The sequence below is a fragment of the Gavialis gangeticus genome, unplaced genomic scaffold (genome assembly GCF_001723915.1).
Source record: "Gavialis gangeticus isolate Ggan-Ray unplaced genomic scaffold, GavGan_comp1, whole genome shotgun sequence".
NCBI classification, from domain to species: Eukaryota; Metazoa; Chordata; order Crocodylia; family Gavialidae; genus Gavialis; species Gavialis gangeticus.
Genome location: NW_017729014.1, coordinates 9,393,589 through 9,409,583, shown reverse-complemented (window position 1 = coordinate 9,409,583; position 15,995 = coordinate 9,393,589). Strand labels below are relative to the sequence as shown.

Below are 15,995 nucleotides of genomic sequence, written 5' to 3'. Positions count from 1 at the left end.
AGTTGGCTAGAAAACTACCACTCAGACAAGCAAAGGGAAATAGAATTCAAGCTCCGGTGTTACTAAGTTTACAATGCGAGATAATAAACAACAACAACAAAATAAAAAGTATGAAGGCTAGATTTGTTACCCTACTTGGTTTTTAACATTTAGAGAAGATTTTGATCCCTGGAACCTCCAAAGGTCTGGTTTTATTCCATGACTACCTCGTCCTCCAAGTTTTCTGTGAAACCACAATAAGGGCTCTTTCTTTAAAACAAAGAAACAAAAAAACAATACTCCTGTTTAAAAAAAAAAAAGCATCAATATTGAGCTTTTAAGCTTTTATATCTGTTTTTCCACGTCTACTTCTCTGCTCCCACAAGAAGCCTTTACAGCAATTCATATCGATTACTTTGGCATCCAATGGTCAAGACCCAGTTAACAGTGAGCTCAAAGCTTTTAATATTGTGCTAAATTACCACATGGGTCTAATACCAACAGATTTTGCATGTAATTTTTTCTTTTCCTTTTATGGTTCTTTAAAAAAAGAGTAAAAAAATTAGATTTCAACTAAGAAACCTTAAAACTAAAAACACCAACCACACTTTGGAGATTTGGTAAATTGCAATCCTATAGCAAATTGGCCCTTATTGTTTATGAAAAAAACAGAGATAATTTTGTCAATTTTGCATCCATCATTTCAGGGGGGAAAAAACCCACATTTTTATAAACTGGATAAAAGTTAATTGTTAGCTTACACTTATGGCTGTGGTCAGAAAGCCTTCCCTCTTAAGATTTCTACCCAATCCTAAATAACAAAGTAACTAACTAGCACAAGTTAGTCACTTGTAGGGTTATTTATGCTTTCTCCACCACAACCAACAACATTATATTGTGGAAACACCAGCGTTACTGTAGCATTAGAGAAGACAGTCCTAAGAAGATTTGTCTAATAGTAATTCAACCATATGACTACATGATCTCTCATTTCCATTTGTCAGAATCAAACTAGCGCTAAATGGGAGTCTCAAAACAATACGGTATGCCATATGGCTAAAACTGGATATTAAAATTGAGAATATCAATTACCAATCCACTAATGCAGAGAGCCAAAATCCATGGACAGTAAGAATTTAATCCAATTCAGAGACTGAAACATAAGCCAAGCCCTGAGTGCAGGAGGCAAAACCTAGGGTCGTTTTAACAGAAAGCAACAAATTCCAAATTTCAATGACAATAAGCTCTTCAGTTAGTAAATACAATATCATCGTAACACATCTAACTCGCAGCATAAGCACTGCTGGGAGTCAACCTAGCCAGGAAAGACAACCTTCAGTTGTAGGCAAAAGGGATCTTGCTTTGTTAAGGAAGTATTTTTGAACTCCAACTTTTCTAAAGGAAAACAAATAGAGGGAGTAAAATAATAAGAAAAAGGAAAGTTACATTTATAATTTATGTCTCCACACTGACGTTATATTTACTGGCATCTAATTTCACACTGCAGTTGAGAAATCGTAACTCAAAGTATAACTGCTAAGGAGTTAGTTGCTTCCTACATGACCTAACTTAAGCCTCCAAAACACCAGGAAGTTATTACATACAACATCCAGTAATACCTTTCTTAGCTTTAAGGAGGGTGTCCTAAAACACACAAAATATATATTTGTGGTCAATTATTCCAAAGCACTCATATTTGCATGCCGGATATAGGAATACAGAAGCCAAACCTACTCTTCATATTCTAGGGGTATCTGTTCCCCCCCGCCCCAATTTCTAATTAGAAAATTGTCTAATTATTTCACTTTTTAAAGTTAAGATAGCTGTATTGTGTATTCACAAATCAGATGGGATGATGAATACTGTCACAGAGAAAATTCTATACATATTCAAATGGAAGGATGCTTGCTAGGGGGTTTTACCCCCCCCCCCCCCAAATATTGTGAATTCTTGTCAACTTTTGTACTAGATCTTCAATTATATTCCTCAAAGTGGGAAAAAGGTCCTAACGCAATGCTCCACCAGGACCTACATTGGGTTTCTAACCTCAGGTACCAACTAAGTTTTCATGATAGGATGCTTGCAACAAACTGACCTAGCAACTGAAAGGACTACTAAGCAGAGATAAATTTATATTGCCTTAGTCACTCAGTGCAGGAGACAATGGTTTCCCCCCCCATTTATTTCTTTTTTAGCTTAAAAAAAATCTGAAGTACTAGTAATAGTAACAAGTACTGTCAGTTTCAAATTCAGCGGAACACAATAAAAAAATTAAACCAAAATTTTACGCTGACAGATTTTTAAAAAGTTCTCTATGAGTTACTGAGCTAATTAGAGAAATGTTAATTTCTTTAATATGCATCTGCATTTTGGGATATATATACTTCCTGTAAAAATTTGAGTGGGGGAAAAAAAACTTTAATCATAAAAGGTTCCTATAGCCTTAGGAAAATTAAGCTATAAAAGCATCTGGCAAATGATGGATTATACAAAAATAAATCTACATAGCAATACCAGAATTCACATACCATTATTAATGGGAAAGAGAAAATTTTAATTCAGAAAACATCAAAAAAGCAGCCAAACATTTTGTGTAGTTTGACATATATTTTAGAATGGTTAAGAGCCATTTGAAAATGCTTGAGAATAAGTAAATCTGTTTTTGTCAAGTATTAGCTGAACGGTTTATTTTAATCAAGTGTCTAAACTGGGGGGGAAGGTTAGCTTTCTATAATTAATAAACCAGGAAACCTAATAGGCTTTGATTAAGAAATATACACTTTAAGGTGGTACAAAACCACTTTGTAAAAGATTTTATAAATGTATGATGTAATTTTTAAAATAGGGCACAGAACACAGAAAAAGATTTTAATATGTAAATAGCCTTTTCATTTCTTCTCCCCCTCATCTAATGTAAAAGAATAATTATGCAAACTGACAATTTCAGGTCAAATGCAGTTTTAAAAGGTTCCACAAATCATTGGAGGGCTCTGAAGCAGAAGGGCGCTTCCTTTCTACAATAAGAGGGGGGGAAAAAAAAAAAGACGACTGTCTACATGGGGGTCTAATTATTGCTAGGATGGTAGGAAACAAGCAATTCTACCGAGCCTTTTATACAGTTTTTCTTCATACAGATCTCAATTCTGGATTGTATGAAAATATGTGCTCATTAAAATTTGTTGCTGAAATAAGCTAGAGTTTTTTTTTCCAAATGCCATTATGAACAGACATTAGGCATCATGTTACTGCTTTAACCAGTCACAGCCTATGTGAAAATTTCAATAAAACTATTTACTCCTCCCACCTAGTCTCCTGTACTGGGGGGAAATGCTACAAAAAAATTAAAAATAAGACAAACCTATAAATTTGTTTTATCGCCCCCCCACTCCACCCCCCCAAGCCTTGCTCCTACTGCAAAAAAGGAGAAAGGAAACAAAAAAAGACAAATCAAAAATGCAACTAAGGATAGTGTCTAGTTTGGCAAAGCTGTGGTGAGGAGGAGTTGAAAATGAGAGAGCTGCCTTGCTGCAAACGCCATCTTGTTGCAGTTATTGGGCCCAGGCACAGAAGGATCCATTCATTCACAGCAAAAAGAAAATCAAACACACACCCGGGTAATCTGCAGCCACCAAAACAACTGCACTATTATCACCCCTTCTCTCCCCCTAAAACACACTGAATCGGAAGAGATTGATCTACAGCACTTATAAAGAGTTTACCTCTCTGGGTAGGAGCTTATTTTTTCAGTTGCATTTCCCACATAGAAACGGACCGCATTTTGTCTTGTCACATCCCCGTGTTCAGCAGACAAGCCTCAAAATGTGGGATACCGGCCCCCCCTTACAGTTTGGTAATTTCTGCACCTAACGGTATCTCATTTTAATGCCAGTCTCCGAACACCTCCCTTTGGAGGTCAGCCTGGTGCTTCAGAAACCATTTTAATGATATAGCTTCGCTTTCCCCCACCCCCCAGCTTTTTTCTTTTTTTAATTTGAGACGGTATCCCCTAGCCGGTAGGCAATGCCTCATAACGTGGCTGCCGGCATTCTCCCAAGGATGCTTTATTTAACACCAGTCCTGAGCCGGACTGGATCGGAGAACTATGAAAAATTGCACACGTTAAAATTTCAACCGATCCCCACACATGATAAATCGACATCGTAGAATAACCTCTACATCATCCTGATTTTCTTCTGGACAAGATTTCTCTTTCTCCCCCCCCAGTTGATTCTCGCCTCTCCTATGCCTGTGCGCGCCTTACGCCCATTTTCAGGTTTTGAGATGCAGTTTTACAATGATAAGCAGATTTCTAATCTAAGCAACCCCTTGAATGAGGAGCAAAGGGGGGGTGGGTGCTGAAAACAGTATGGGAGCAAACGAGGCTTGAAAAACCAGATCTATTTTTCACAGGATTTCAATAGCGAGCGGCTCCCTTGTTCTGCCGGAGCGCGCACACATCCTCCATGATGGGAAACGCTTCGGGTTCAGGCTCTCACAAACATGCAGCACAAGGCCAACTCCAGATGTGCAACCCCCCCCCTTGCAGGCAGCGGACCCCCCGCGAGCCCCAGATGTTCCCGGGATTTCCCGCCCCGCACTCACCTCGGCTCCCCTCAGCCGCACCAAGACCCCGGCGCCCCCGACACCAGACACGACAGGGCCCCTCCCTCCCTTCCCGCCTCGGGCCGGGCCAGGCCGGGCCGGGCCGGGTGCTGCGGGGGGATGGGAGCCCTGCCTGTGAGGGGAGGAAGAGGAGAAGGAGGAAGGGCAGTACCTGCTCCTCGGGGCCGCGGTGCCCGCTCCGGCTGAGGGGGGAGTAGGAGGAGAATGAGGAGAAGGGCCCGCCTGACACGAGGGGTCCCCGGGCGTCGGCTCCGACTCGGTCCCGCTTAGCTCCCCGCAGCCATCGGGAGCCGGAGCCTGGGCGCGGTCCCGCCTCCGCCCCCCGCCCGTGACTGCCCGGCCGGGAAACCCCGCTCGGCCCGCCCCGCCCCGCCCCCCCGGAAGGGGAAGGGAAGGGAAGGGAAGGGGCCGCGCCTTTGTTCCGCAGCGGCGGGCCCGGGCGCGGGGTGTCGGGTGCGGGGGGCAAAGGTGCCCTTGAGGGAGCGGCCCGAGGACGGGGAGCCCCTTACCCGAGTCCTGCCCTGCCCCGCCACATGTGGAGGCGCGGGGAGACCCGGAGCTGAGGGCAGCACCGCCCTGCCCGGGGCTGGCGGGAAGGTGACTCCAGGCCGCGGCAGCCCCGCTCTGCCCTCCGTGTAAAAGCAATAGAGAGGTGCTGGTGTTGGTATCCGCGCAGCGCGCACGCACATTTTCTCCGTGTTTGTACTTTCTTAAGTGGCGGCGTGTGCAACAGAGGATCCTGCCTTCCCCGTGACCAGGAAGTCCGTTTACAAAGAGATGAAACATACCTTTTAAAAAAAAAAAAATAAAAGCCTAAAAATCCATAGAAAGAAGTGGTTTTAAAAATCGTAACAGTGAGGAACGCAGCCTGGCTGAACTAGAAAGGAAAACCAAGCCAGAAACAACGGCAATAAGGAAAAATAGACAAACTATTCAATAGGAGAGGCTTCTTGTAAGCGTCCCACTTTTTCCTCTGCAGAAAAACAATTTAAAGAGACCACGAGTGTCCTGAGAAGGTGCAGGCTGGAAAACTAGGTTTACAGAGAAAGGTGTGAACTCAAAATTGGGTGGGGTTAGTTAAAATAAGACCGAGAAAGGGTGTGAGCTAGTCATCCTAGAGATGGTGGGTTGTTGTGGAGGAACTTGAGTATCCATGTTTTGTTACTGTTTGTTTTACAACAGTTGTTGTGATGTTGTTTGAACAGTCCTACATCCTGTGTTTAAAGTTCAGCGCTCAGCTCTTGCACTGGCAAACAACCTCCCCTCCCCCAGGAAGCTTCCTCAAGTGGCTTGAGCACTGAGCACCAGGACCTGTGCACTGCCATCCCTGCGCTTGCCTTCTGCCACTCCCTGTTCTGTATTATCTGGTTTTGTCGTCTCACACAAGCCACTGGTGCCACACACACACATGAAAACACTTGCGTATGTGTTAAGCTTTATGGGCAGGACTAATCTGATTGAAGACAGTACAACTATTTGTGTCTCAGCCTGGGCACGTGTAAATGTTCATAAGGTTGGGGCCTTTGGCTCGTGTATGTCTTGTTTCCCTCTATGCTAGCGATGAGAGTTTGGCTTTGGAAGCGACATGTCCATTTTACTGGATGTTAAAGTATTGTGGAGACTAAAGAGTGTAATTATAAACATAGCTATTACAATGTTCCAGTCGAAACAGCCTCTTATTTTGAGTGGTGGGATTTCAAATAGGTAGGCTTCAAAATACTTTTGAATGTGGTTGTAGCTTGTGTTATATACTACTTGAGATTCAGTTGTAATTTTTAGGTTAATAGGTTAATAAAGCCTGTCAGCTAGAAGTGTGAAATCCCTGATGTGGAGATGGCTGTGACAAAATTGGGTAGGGGGGTGCTTTGTCATCTTAGCCTGTGTCGTTTGGGGTAGTGACCCAGTAGCATGTGCTCCATCTTTGGTTGGGGCTTTATAGTATAGATAGGTCTTAAGATTTGTGTTGAAAGAAAGGAACTACCCAGGATTCAAAATACATTAAAATATGTGACCTAGTAAAAAAAAAAACTAGTACCGTTAAGCAAAGTCCATTAGGCCTGAAAAGTTCTTAGAGAATTTCATCAGCTTGATTGTTAAAACAGGTTTTACCATTTCCATTCTGACTGACAGAAGTACCTGGGCAGATTTAAAATGCAAAAAAAAAAGATACGTGCATTGGCCTTAAATAAGGTTCCAAGCTTTTGAAAGATGTTTTTATTTCCCTAAGTTTTCTGAGAGTGTTTTTCCCTGGGGGCTGGGTTTCATCTTCTTTCGTACGTGAATGGACATAAAGCTATATCGCATCAAACGTTTTTTGCAGCCAGATGTTAATAAACCAGTGCCCGCTTCTTTTTTATCATTTCAACTACATGTGAGACCAGATCACACTTGTACCTATGACCTTCCCTTGGTTTTTGTGTCTAATTTGTTCTTACATACTGTTGGTAAAGGAAAATTGACAGGAATTCTGCTCTTGTACCTTTTACAAGAAATGCCTTTTGGAGTTCCTCTTGTTTTCAGCCAGGCGTTTCTATAACTTGTATCTTTCCCTGTATTATATGAAGACTGAAGACTTGTTGTGCCTGTGCTCTGTAACCTCTTTCAATTCATGGAGATTGGTTAAGAGGATTGAAGAGGAAGACTATGCTTGTACATGCCCAGTCACAGTTATTTTTTGCGTCCAAAGCATATACTCACAATACAACTTTTAGAGTAGTTCCTGGTTTACTTATGACTCATCCTCCAATAAAAAGTGCTATTTGGGTGTCTGATTAGACAAATACATTCTTTTGCATTTCAGAAGCCTCCTGAAAGAATGTGGATGCTACTAGTAAATTATATTTTGTCTGCAAACCAGTGTTTCACTTTGGTGTCCACATGGAGTGCTGTCTTGGAAGCAAAGGTGTTTGCCTGACCTCCATTTGGCAAGAGCATAAATGCTTAACTTATGTATCCTAATTAGCAGAAGAGAATGGTTGTAGCTCCAAGGCAAAGTGAACATATCAAGATCTGAAACAAAGTTTAAGCTGTCTGATGACAAAAAGAAATATTTAATTCTGTCCATCAGTCCAACCTGTAGTGTCTGCAACAGCTGATGTAAATGAGATATAGTGCAGGCAGCTGGGAATTTTAGTGCCCTGACAGAAACCAACGTAACGTTCTCTAAACTTGCACTCTCAGAAATGTTAGGTCCACTTCAGCAGAAACAACTGGTGGGAATCCCAGATCACTGGTAAAAAGTTTTTTCTAATATTCCCAAGTGTATCTATTCCCTAGCTATCTAGAGCTAAGGAGCAGATTTTTCTGCAGCAGTTTTTTTCGTCATTCCTGAGTATGTAATTTCTTGCTCCTTTCCTTGAATCATTTGGTAAAATCCACTGATGGACAAGGGAAACTGAACCAGCTGGATCTCGGGGCTGGTCTGCTGCTGTATGTTCATTTCAACAGTCTTAAAAACATGATTACAAGACCTTGAGTTATCCTAGCCTGAGTCTGTCTTTTCTCTTATTCCAGGATGCTGTTATTTTAGGGACCTGCAGTTTTGCTGGTTGTGAACTCTCACCCAAGACCTGTGTGTACAACACATTACACATCACTAGGAAAGCAGTAAAAAACTCGTTTCAATTGCATAGGAAATATAAACGCCTTTTGTGTAGAATACAAAGAAGCTAGTTGTTAAGATGAGGAATATTCCACATACTGTAGTATCACTATGAAATGTTAGCAAGTAGGGAACAATTGTTCCACAGGCAACTTCAGGTACTCCTGGTTTAGAGAGCATCCCTTTAAACCAAGCCAGTCTGTGATTCTACACAAACACAACATACTGAAAGCTGCATTCTAGTTTTCAGCCCTCAGGCTCCACTCTCACTCTTGCATGCATGTGATTGCTGTTGGCACATACAAATGGAGGTGGCTGAGGATTAATAATATCTGTGAAGTATCAACATTCACTTTAGAACCATTGCGTATCTTGCATCTCTTCCACCCTTCCCAGAAAACCTGGCTTAAACATCACCACCTCCCTTTTGTGTACATTTGGTAGAGGTGCAGCAGGAGGAACTACTGCTTGGTTTCATGACCTCTATCAATCTATGGAGCAATCATCCCATCTGTAAAATGGCTACACTACTAGCCTGTAAAGGTGTAAATCACAGCAGTAGCTGCAATATAGTGTACACATACCTGAGTTAGCTTTAAACTAGCTGGCTCAAGTACTAGTAGCAATCTAGCTGCAAAAGCATGAGCTGTTTTACCTTTCTTTTTGAGTGCGTTTTGCAGCCTGCGCTGAACTTCATGTTGCTGCAGCTCAACTGCTATGTTCCAGTTTCAGAATTCTCCTATTGCTCCCAAATCTGGATGCTCCCTGGATTCTGAAAGCCAATGAAGGCAGAGGTTAACTTTTACCCACATTGTTACAGACCATATCACAATGGGTCTCAAGCCCAACTGCTTTTGAGCACCGTCATACTAGGAACAGAGGGCTAAAAAGGGCCTCCTAGGCCATCAAGTCTAATCCCCTCCATTAGTAGGCTACTGTTAACCCAAAGAATCCCCCAAATTGCCACTTTAAACCCTCACAAATAATTAGAAAGAACAATCTACAAGATGCCAAGACCTTCTTATAACATGGCACAGGTAAAATCTGGAGAGACAAGGGTCCTGCCAATGCTCTGCCACTGCCACAACAGAAATATTACAAAAACAACATTCATTTCTATTACTACTATTGTCCTTGTCATTCTGCGTTGTGATTAACAATACATTCAAATGCTCTTACTAATCTTTCTTACAAACTTCTACTCTTTCTGCTGCTCAGATTACACAGAAAATACTCTGATTCACTCATGTTTAACTTGTACCCATTTTTAGAGTCATATAACAAATACAATTATTTTAAACTACAGTAAGTATGGGACAGCAAACACCTTTAAAAAGCTTAAAGGTTACATTTTCACACATCCACAGCTTAACTGACTTGCAGTACCAGTACTATCTAGTGACATCAAGGGCCTGATCTAAAGCTGACGGAAGTCAAGAGGAGTCTCTCCACTCTTAGAAAGTCTGCAGTAACTATTACTTTAACTGATGCTACTGGTAAAACAAATATTTGGATGTATTAATGCCACATTTTCAATTCTGTATCAAAGTAAGAACTCTTATATACCATGCTGCCCCTTTGCCAAAATAAAAACATGACCTGCCCTTTTGTCTCCTCTAGTTTGAGATTTCATATCAAGAGAGCCAGAATTACACGCGATTCCAAACCTCCATGGATTTCCCTAGGACAAGGAGTTCACTATATCTTCATCTAGTGTGTTAGTGTGGATGTTTTAAATCATTAGCAGGCATAAGTTCTGTTTTCATCTAAGGAATGGAAAAACCAATCACATACACAATGCACATTAAAAAGTCCTTAGCAATATCTACTTATTCAGTGATCTTCTAATGCCGTGTTTTTAGAAATACCTCTTCTGTGTCTAACAGATACAAAAGGAGAAATGTCTCAGTTTTTCAGTGTACTAGCATCAGAGAGGCTTGTTTAACAAAAGAGAGAAAGGAAGAGGGATATCATATACCCCTGAGAAAATGAACTTTGTTAAACAAGAGCTAAGATTTAATTTAGTCCCTGAAGTATCTCTCAAAGCTGGTTCACAAACTAGCTTATTTGCAAGTGAAAATACTACCTATTGTTCAGAGACATAATATATTATTGTGTTTTATTGAGTTCTTTGTCAGTAGTTTTTCTGTTTCTCACAAAGTAACTTTTTCTGCATATAAATAGTATTAATATTTTATATGAATGAGTTAAACTTTAGAAATTGTTTCCTAATACAATACTGTACAAATCTAATTACCACTTTAGTTCTTAAAAGAGCAGGTAACCAACCATTAAAAAGAGATTAATAGAATTTCTAAGAAAAGGACAAAACCTCCCCCCAGTATTTCTGGAAGTTCTATGGCTCTGCCAGTAAAAAAAAAGTACATATTGCTAGTTTTTCTATTTTGTGGCTTTCAGACCATCTCATTCCTGAATCACAGTCTTATACAACTTCTTCTGATTATCCCCCTTAAAGTGTCAAAATTGAGCAATATTTAAATGCAAACTACTGCCTCTTCATACCTGCTTATTTATAATAAAGAGGGTGATAGTGGAAAAGGGAAGGTACTTGGTATAGAGAAATCAGTGTATTCCCCAAATTAAATTAGCTGAGTTCGTGCCAATAATTTGTTATAGAGCACATATCCTGCTCTTTATTTTTCACAGTCAAACCCATCTGATTTTCAAATGGCTTTTCTACTGAATCTTTTCATCCAGGTTAGGTTCTAAGGAACCTGGAACAAGAATTCTTCTCACAACACCTGATCTATGATTACTGAAATCAGTAGATTGAGTGGAAGTCAATTTACTCCAATAGGCACTGGACCATATATAATTCCAGCTTGATATTAGTTTGGGCATGCCTGCACCCATGTCCAGACTGTGCTGGGGATGACTACCATGGAGGATAGTACACCTATTCCAAGAAGTTACACCCAGAAATTGATGTAACATAGATGCCTTGAAGCAACACTAGGTAGATGCTAGTAAATTCATGGTCTCAGGCATATTTCTTCACTAGGGTAGTTACCTTACATCCATGTTGGGCTTTCAAGCTGCTCTGTTATACTTAACTGTAAAACAAAAAAGATCAATCTCAATACAATCAGGCTGAGTTTAGCCTGATCTCTTCCAAAGCAGGACTCTCATAGCTAGGTAGAAGCTTCTGTCTGAAACACTGTACACAAACAATTCTGGGAAAAGCTCAATACTAAGGAAAATATTGGCAAAGATTTTCAGATCTATTCAGATTTTGTCAGTAGCCTTCATAGGTGTGAACTGGTTCCTTTAATGCTGCTTTAACATCTGACATACTGGAGCTATCTTTTAAATATGGTACTTAAACACAGTTAGTTCCATATGGCAGCATGCAGTTTTCTGCAATCTGATAGCAGAAAATAATGTGATTGAGTACATACTTGGTGTCAATACAAATCAGCTTAGCAATATAAACACAGATCTCTATGGAAAATAAGAGGAAGAGCAGAATAATAAACTGAGGGCAGGGTTTCTCCATAAAGATACTGCAGCAAAAGCTCTGTAAAAAAATAATTCAAAACAGATGTATGGAGTAAGTTTGTGCATACCTGGGTTTCTACATATATATCTATTGTAGAAATATTTATTTCCATCTTCTATAAAGCTAACACTTGTTAGTCCGCTACAGAAGAACAGTGTTACTCAGGGTAATCTGTCATGTAAAATCCACATATGCCTCTCATAACTGCACACTTAAAACAATCTATTATACACAAGAAATTTAGAACCAGATTCTACCACCAACGCAGATGCTGAACTTTTCAGGCCTCACATGGTGTAAATGGACACAGTCCCACTAAAATCAATAGAGCCATGCTGATTTATAGTAGCTACTGACCTAGCCCAATCCCCATGATTTCCATGGAGCCTCCTCATGGCAGCAGTCTCCTCCCTCCTCACACTGTTATTTGCAGGCGTTTCAGTGGGCCACCAGCAGACACTTCTGATGACGTAAGCCACAACAGAGCAAGACTCGTACTACTTCCTGTCTATTGTTTTTGCGTCAGCATTCAGGGCTTTGGCGTATGGAGTGAGGTGTGTGATTCAGTGAGGTTGTATGGGGATCGTGGAAATATTTGCCTCGATCTGTGATTCTCTTTGATGTTTTCAGCCTATTTGGTCCAAAAGACAAAGCAAATCCTACCAAAAACATTGGTTCTGTTGCCTTTCCATCAAAGCCATGGGAGATCTTGGAGTTCTGCACCATTTTAAGTCAGAACGATACAAAAGCCCCATGTCTACTTATAGGGAGCATGAACCTTTTGCCTAAGCTGAAACCATGCTGGCCTGCTGCTGTTCTTTGCCAGCTCGTAACAATGGAGTAAAACATCACAGCTAGAAGAACCCAGGTAGCAGATTATCTCAATCATTCGTTTTTGTATATTTTTTTTAACTCTTACTAAGGAAAAATATTGAGCGTGCACAGGAGGAGGAAAAAGTGGGAGTAACTAGCTCAATCTCCTTAGATACATTCTGAAATTCCACAGTTTCTTTCAGCTTGCCTATTACTATGGAACAAAAGAGTTATTTTGAATACATTCTGAGAATAGAAAACAGAGGATTAACAACAGTGTTTTAGTTAGGAAGGAGTCTTCAGGGAGGATCTTTAGATGGGAACAAAAGCAGCTGTTTAGGAGGGCTGTAGTGTAATATAGTAGCTAGAGCAGGAAGGATGAGGAACTGGAATTCCTAAATTCTGCTCTTGGCTCTGTCCTGTGTTGCAGTGCAACCTTCACCACTCACTCCACCTTTCTGTCCTTGATCTATAAAAGCTTAATTTCCAGGGGGCTTGAGGGGCTCTTGGTATACCGTTCTGAAAGTGTTTGAAGGAAGGCAGTGTGTGTGTGTGCGTGCGTGTGTGTGTATAAAATTGCATTGACAGAGGAATTAAAACAGTATGGAGAGATGTACAGTTTTGGCCAACAAAATCCTAAAAATTGCTAAATGAAGAAGGCATAGGATATGGCTGTAAAATCTGATTTCCAGGCACAAAAATATATGACGGATAATGACAAGCAGTCTTCTTTGGAATGCCATGTTATTACCCTAGTGGTTAAATGAACCACCAATGTGTACATGTGGTAGGTCATAAAATATGACTAGTTCCCTATGCATCTCATTTGTGTCTGATGCATCATGAGATACCCAGAGGAAGTGCACACTGTTCTACATATGCACTAACTATCTCATTCAGACAGGTATATTATTTGGTAGACCTAGAATATCATGACCAGAGCATGGACAATGATGCCGTGGTTAGGCCCAGGATCAGAAACCTCAGTCCAGAGCCATGAGCTAGGACAAGGTCTGGAAGCAGTGGTCAAGCTGGAGTCTGGAATCCCAAGTCACAAATAGGGTAGGATTCAGGAGCCCAAACACTGATCAGGAACCAGCCAAAATTAAGGACCCAGAGTCAGGAAGCCACGTATCACACTAAGGTCAAGATCTGAGAGCATTTTGACGGGTTTACAATCCAGGCACAGAGACCTGGAACACAGAGGCTGGTGTCAAGGCAAGATGCTGCAATCAAGACACTTCACAAACTAACCAGTACACTTACTGTGCAGACAACTCATTAGTCTGTCCTGTTGGTTTTAAGGCTGTATTTGGGATCAAATTCCTGCCCCATGTCATCAATATTGTAAGCATCCCAATAGTTCAGCAATAATAACAACATCTAGCTCTAATATAAGACTTTCTTTAGCAGGTCTCGAAGCAGGTAAGAAAGGAAATGAATATCTTTATCCACATTTAACAAATAAAGACACTGAGGCACAGAAGCATGAAGCAACTTGCTCATTTTCACCCAGCAGATCAGTAGCCAGAGCTTAGGTCTCCTGAATCCCAAGCTGTGTTTAATCCATTTGTCACGCAATTTTGCAAAGAATCATATACTTCATACAAACATATGAATTTTTATGTAATCATCTTTCCCTTCCCCACCTCTTGATACACAAGTGATTGTCTGAAGCAGTCCATGCATGCTTTTCACCTGTTTCTGTCAATCCTGATGGCAAGGGCATTTGGAAGTGTATTTTTGTGTCTTTGTCTATAACCAGAATTGCAGCAAAACTCTTTTTCTAGGGACCAATGATTGTGTGGAGTCATAGTTTGTTTTTTCATCATGTTCATGAGAGTATCTTAAGTTAGCATTTTACTACATATGTTTAAATACAGTGGGGCAGACCTTAGCTGTTAGGATGATTTTTTTGTGTCACTCCAGCAAGACAAAGGGGGTAGACAGTGCAAGAATACCTTTTCCCATTACTTTAGGTCCTACACTGACCATGGGCCAACTAAATCCAGGGAACAGACCAAGTAAGAATGATTTTTGTTAGTATATGTGGTAGGAGTGCACAGGAAGGTGGGTAGATTCAGCCATTAGAAGTCTTCCTCTCCCTGCTAGATACAGCAAGGGGAATCCCAAGTAATAAAGGGCATTTTTATCATGAACATACAAATCAGATTCTGAACTAAATATTTCTGTGTCTACTCAGTGACTTGGATTCAGACTGACTGATAGATATGTGGAAATTAATGCTATATATTTTTCTCCCTTAAGGGTTTTTTCCCCTCCCGGGGATCATTGCCTCATTGAACAACTAACAGATAAACAACTGGTACCTTGGAGAGTTTAGAATCTATACTGAGGATGCAGCCTAGCTACTGAAATTTCCATAATGTCAAATGCATCAAACCTGCAGTAAAGTGAGCCTGTGGGAAATCCCTCAAATTACAAGGGAGAATCTGTTTGTGGAGTTTCATGTCAGCTTCCTATAGAACACTCCTTATTCCCTGAGTTTCAGGAAGTGACCATAGTCATCAAAGCAACGTAGTTACCAAACATGTTGGAATGACTGATGAGAAAACTGCTTCTTCAGATATGTCATGTTTTATTTTATTGCTGCAATTGCAATGTAGCTTTGCTGCTGCGGCAGATTCTAGGACAAGTAACAACAACAAGAAAAGTATTTGAAAAACAAAAATACTTCAGTGGATATAAGAAAATCCAGTTGCAAAATCTAAGGGGTTCATACTCTTGCAGCCCACTCAATGGGTGGTGCCAGTAGAGGACCACTGATTCTGGCAATGGAAAGCTGAAAAGGAAAAACTGACAGGTCACATGGACCTTCAAGAGGCAATTTATGAACAACTTGCTGGTACTATTAGATAATGTGCAGAGATGCTCATCAGCACATTTGCTTGCATTTCATCCAGCAGACTGTTGTTTAAACTGACCTCTGAACCCTAGGGGCTGAGGATACACCACGGGAATAGATGAAGAACTGGTTAAATGAGAGGAAGAGCATAATAAGTTGGTGCTAGAAGAGCTGTGGGAATCATTAGGTTTTGTGTCCCATGGTATATGGGCTTAGTTACACATATCCCCTGGAGTGAAAACTGTGGACAGAAAAGCAGTACATAGTGGAAGAGGTAGAGTTAGTTAGTTTCCAAAGCAGCAGTGATTCTGAAAGAAAACCTATACTAGATTTTCTCACTTCAGTGGAGTGGACAGGAAATTCACAGAGTTTGGTAGGTGGGAACAGGAATGAGAAAGTCTTTTTGGGGGGGTGGGCTGAGAAAAATAAGTTAGAGTTTTTAGTAGCCCCAGTGTTGGATTCCAGGCTCCATTCTACCTTGCTCTTTGCTGTCACTTGCTATTTAAATGTTCCTTTGCAACAAGTGCAGGGACATGGCTGCTCCACATATCCCAGTGAATTCAGGTCTACCTCCAAATGGCAGAATGAGACCT

The 15,995-nt window shown here is 40.8% G+C and overlaps 1 protein-coding gene and 1 long non-coding RNA gene across 2 annotated transcripts in view; one reads left to right on the top strand and one right to left on the bottom strand.

The window, feature by feature from the left end:
* Nucleotides 1-4,933, bottom strand: part of GNB1 (G protein subunit beta 1) — a 136,275-nt gene extending 131,342 nt beyond the window's left edge. The window contains exon 1 of the mRNA XM_019511692.1: nt 4,754-4,933. The gene's annotated coding sequence lies outside the window, so the exon portion shown is untranslated. The remainder of the gene's footprint in view (nt 1-4,753) is intronic.
* Nucleotides 4,934-5,987: 1,054 nt separating this feature from the next.
* Nucleotides 5,988-15,995, top strand: part of LOC109293652 — a 23,403-nt gene continuing 13,395 nt past the window's right edge. The window contains exons 1-2 of the long non-coding RNA XR_002096356.1: nt 5,988-6,512; nt 12,295-12,297. This is a non-coding gene — a long non-coding RNA (uncharacterized LOC109293652). The remainder of the gene's footprint in view (nt 6,513-12,294; nt 12,298-15,995) is intronic.